Consider the following 5,228-nt stretch of genomic DNA (forward strand, 5'->3'; position numbering starts at 1 on the left):
ACATTATTAAGTTGAACACACTGTAATACCAGTCATTTAAATCCACATGTGTTTTGATATGGAGGAAGAAGAAATAAAACAAATAGCCTGTTATGATTGTGGTTTTAAATTGTAAATATTGTGAATAGGAGGGTCCATAGTCTTAAGAGGGGGCACGTTAAGGTTTATTAATAACACTGTGGAGGTTCAAAAAGACTTATAATGCACATTACTGATTGTTGTATTGCTATGGGTCTTGGTAGTGCAGTGTGCATCGTCAATGAGAGCATAATAGAGTTCCATGGCAATCATCGTCTCACCACACAGATTACTGGACCACTGAACACTAATGGATAGACATGGTAGGAAATAAAATGGTTGGTAAGTAAAGGACACAGTAGAACTCAAGGCACCCTCTTATTTCCCTCAATACCTGCCACCCACAGTCCATGTTCTTCCTCACAGTGTCCCCTTCTTATTTCCTGCTGTGAAATGTGGGCACAACAGTACTGCAGGGAATAAAACTGAGGGTGTGGGAGAAGGAACCCCATGCTTTCTATTTGGTTGTAAAGTTACATAAGCCAAAAACTTGCAATAGAGATGCTACAGCACAGAGCGCATCCAACAGGCAAATGGCAATATCATGTGTGCAAGTAGTTGGGATTTGTGTACTATGTAACATAAAACATAATTGGTAAAAAAAAAAATAGGCCACAGCTTTTATTAAAATTATTTCACCAATCACTATTACCAATATTAACTTTGTATCAAATATATAATATCTTATTAACCTTGAACATAAATACAATCTAACTTAAAACATACTACAGAAACATACCCATCCATGCCAACCAATTATCAACCCATCCTTGCCAACCAGAGGGAAGGAAATGGACCCTTTTTATTTCCCCCTCCCCCCCCTGCCAAGTACCCACCTGTGACCACTCCCAGCCCCACCCCATTACTCTCTCCTACACACACCCCACACTCACATATACCCCTTGATCCAGCTAGCTCTGCCTGCCTCCTCAGGTTCTTGAATATAATTCAACAAATACAAAAATGAAAAGGTTTAAAGTAGGTGCTACTATTACCTTGTGTAGGCTACCCAACCACACACAAAACAAAGTGTCTAAAACAGGTTAAAAATAGTAGTGAGAGCACACGTGATAAGTATATGTATAAAAATTCATATAAAATTGCAGTGAAAACACACTCAAAAAGTGTAAGTATAAAACACAAATATGCAATTTTTACCATAAACTTGATAACCTAGAATATAAACAGATAATAGACCATACTGTAATCTGTATACAATGATATAAAAACATATGAACACAAAAGGGTACCACTCACATATCGCTTGCCACTTAATAGTAGGCTCAGACTTTCAACGCCTTTGATGTTAAATGTTGCTGAGATCAGGTACTTAGGATTCCCACAGGATATTGAATTTTCAACACTTGATTTGTGAAAACAAATAAAGGTTAACAGAAAGTAACCAGGAAAAATGTATTAAATAAAAATTGTATAAAAGTTTAAAGATCTCCACTATACAACAGCACTAACGCGTTTCAACAATAAATGTCCTTTCTCAAAGTGTTCGATCACGTATATAATTTCTCAAGGGTTGAGATATTCTGATGTCTTAGTCTCCTTTTCTCTATGTACACATATGAGTTTTAATGGTTTAATTCTGTCTAGAAAGTGTGTATGTGTGTCTGTCCACACACAGTATACCAATGCCTCTCGATTTCCAATCATAATGAAATAACCAAATACACAAACTGATAACCACAGCTAATGGTTTGTCTAGTTTTCCTGAATGGTAGATCAGAAAGATTTATACTGATATTTTTTGGTACTTTTTGCCATGGCAGGTTGTGAGAGGTAAGGGAATCAAATAGTGACAACTGGATCCACAAATAATACTGTTATTGTAAAGAATAACCACAGTTACTGAGATTAACCCCTTAAGGACCAAACTTCTGGAATAAAAGGGAATCGTGACATGTCACACATGTCATGTGTCTTTAAGGGGTTAAAATCTTCATATTTTATTAAAGACACGGAGGCTCCTATTATGCATATCTCTTTCTTTATTACTCTCAGCAGCAAAGATAGAGAAATATAAATATATCAAAATGAAAGAAAAAAAACTGCATAGGCACACAGGCAACCAATCACAAAACAGAGGAAGTGACTATAAAAGGCCTGTGTCACCCACAATCCCCCTCTTTCTTTGCTGCTCTCAGACCAGATAAGTACTCTCTGTCTAATGTGTTATTTATGGAATTTCTTTGGTTGTTTATTATGTGTTTATATTTTTTCTGGGGCTTCTGCTTACCTTTGCCCCTTCCTGTGCCTGCGTGGTGTGCCCTGCTTAATTTTTCTCCCCTGCCGGCCGGTCGGTTTTTCCCCGCCGTCCTCACCCTCTCCTACCCTCTGGGTACTGCGGTTGGAGAGGTGTTTGCGTGCCTCCGCTCCTCGCGACGGTGGCTCCCTGGGTGCAGTCGGGTCGGACCGGACCGCATGTGTACCATACACGCGTCCCTCCCCTGCACTTTCTGCTTCTCCCGAGGTGCCTGTACCTCGTGCGGCAGCCATCTTGGATTGCGGTTTTACCGCGATCTTCCTGCAGTCTTCCTGGGTTCCCTCTCCTCCTGCCCGGCCGTCCTCCCCTTGCTCTGTCGGCCTCTGAGGCTTCTTCCTTTCCTGGGCAATCCACCATTCAGGTACTCTGTTTAATGTTATGTTTAATGTTATTATTATGCCTAATTAACCGTTTCTTTTCTCCTATGGGTTACTCAACCCTGTCCTGCTAGGTTTATGCTTTTGGTTTTCTTAATGTGTTTTTACAGTTTTCTCATACTACCTCCCTGTTATGCCTTTGTATTTTGCCATATTTAATTATGGGAATTGCATGAATGTGTCCAGATCACATGGGCCTTTACTCTACTAGTTGTTTTACGTCCCAGAGGGACCTGATCTTTCTGACTATTTATTTTATTTATTTTAAAGATTATGTATTCCCTTTCTATATTATTGCAGTTTCTCAAATCTGTTTTTATCTAATGGACAATACATTTTCGTTTTACATAACAACCCTCTCCCTATGATGGCTGAGGGTGATGAGCCTGAGTGCCGTTTTTCATGATTTTTCATCAGGGGCAGCAGAGCTGACTGTCAGACATTAATAGTCTCCTATATGTCGTATCCCATGCCATGAATTTTTATCTTTATCCTGCGTGCGGAGTCGTCTTCGCTTTCCCAGTATTTCTGACGCAACTCCCTTAATGCCCCCTGCGGCTACCTCTGCTCTACTGGGTATGGGACCCTCCCCCCCCCCCCTGCTGCCCTGCCTCGCCGGGGCCCATAAGGCTACGGCGGAGGATTATAACCTCATAACTCCCACTCATTGACGCAGATCCTGCCTGATATGACGGACTCGCTGAGGCGGTCAAAGATGGCGCGCTCCCACCGCGCATAAGAGCCCCTGGACGGGCTAAAAAGACCAATGTGGATACGGGCTAGACACCGTACTGAGAGGTCGGTTACCGACCGGAGTGAGGAGAAGGATTATGTGGTTATGGTAGGTGCCTTCCTATGGCGACCCCTACTGGGGCTACTACCCTATCAGGTGCTCCCGCTCGGGCGGGTATTAGGGGTACGACCCCTTTTGGGTCCTCTGGGTACGCCCCGTTTTCTTTAACGAATCGGGCTGATACTTTGATACCTCTGGGCTCCTCCCTGGAGAATTTCAGAATTTACTTATGAGAGCGATGGGCCCCCCTTCCATTTTTTCTGTACAAATGTATGTCCTACTTGATTCCGCTACGGCGGTGAATATGAACGCCCGGGTGCATCACCTGTTGGCACTATTGGCAAGTTTTCTATGGTCGTCACGACCGGACGCCAGAAGGCGATTCTTTGAAGGTTCACCCTGATTGGCGAATATGGCCAGGGTAGCTCCTTCGAAGGAAAAGGGTGTCTTGTTTTGCAGCGCTGACAGGAGTGATCTTTTGTCGCTTGATAGGGAGCATCTGACAATGACATCTCTCATAGCTGTGGGCGGCGCTCTAGGAGATTTTGGGAGCCGAAAGATGCCATCAAAGGAAAGCTTCTTGGCCTGGGTTGGTGGCAATAGAGTTGTCACCAGGTGTCTAATGTAGTGTGGGAGCTCTTCTATTTGTATTGCGTCTGGTACTCCCCGTATCTTTAAGTTATTGCTCCTGGTGCGATCGTCTATCGCAGCTAGTTGTGTGGCAAAAGCGAGGTGGGAGTTGTGTATAGAGTGCATTGAGTCTCTAAGTACAGTCATATCCTGCTTTAGGCCTGTGATGTCCTCCTCTGTGGCCCGGACTCTGTCTGTGGTCATTTGCACTTCAGCCCTGACCAGCTCCACATCAGCTGCCAGGAGCTTCTTTATGTCGGACAACAGGTCTTTGATGTCCTGTTTGGTGGCCAGATTAGATCCCCCTGTAGGGCTTGGGGTGGATAAGGCCTGTGACTGAGGGGAAGGCTGCCATGGAGGGTCCCTAGGAGTGATGGGTTGCTGTTCAGCTTGGGCCTCACTCACCTCCGCGGCCGCCATCTTGGATTGGGCCTGCCGCTGAAGCATGGTCCCAATATCCCTTGAGTCTTGTGGGACACCCGGTGCTGGTTTCTGGGATCTCCTTCCCATGTTTGTGTGCGGGTCTGCTGTTTCGGAGGCTGGGTCTTGAGCTGGTGTGCTCAGAGGCAGGAGCGGCCTCAGGAGGTCGCCCAGGTTCAGATGGGGATGGTAGGCCGCAGACCTCCTAGTCTGCCGTTTCTGCCAGGGACGTTGAAAGAACGGCATGTATCGGCGCCGTTTGTCGTCCGGAGGCGAGTATCAGTGGGTATGGTGCTGGATGAGCCGGGGCTGATGAGATTTTAGGCAGATTGTGCTGCGAATCCCCGGAGCTCGGGAAGATGGCGTCCGCTCGCTTCTGCGGTTAAGCCCCGCCCCCCTCCATCAATTTCAATCTTAAACAAATCTTGTACAAAAACATAAATAAAATACTGACGAAGAATGAACTAACGTCTCTATTCTCCCAATACCAAGCTCAAGGTAATGAGGGGGGGGGGAACCTACTGTCCTCCCCCCCTGGCCCCCACCCCTGCGCGATGGGTTGGGGCCCTAATAAAACAATAAGGGGGGGGGACCTACTGTCCTCCCCCCCCCTGGCCCCCACCCCTGCGTGGTGGGTGGGGGCCCTAATGAAACA

Source organism: Pelobates fuscus, chromosome 1 (genome assembly GCF_036172605.1).
Source record: "Pelobates fuscus isolate aPelFus1 chromosome 1, aPelFus1.pri, whole genome shotgun sequence".
NCBI classification, from domain to species: Eukaryota; Metazoa; Chordata; class Amphibia; order Anura; family Pelobatidae; genus Pelobates; species Pelobates fuscus.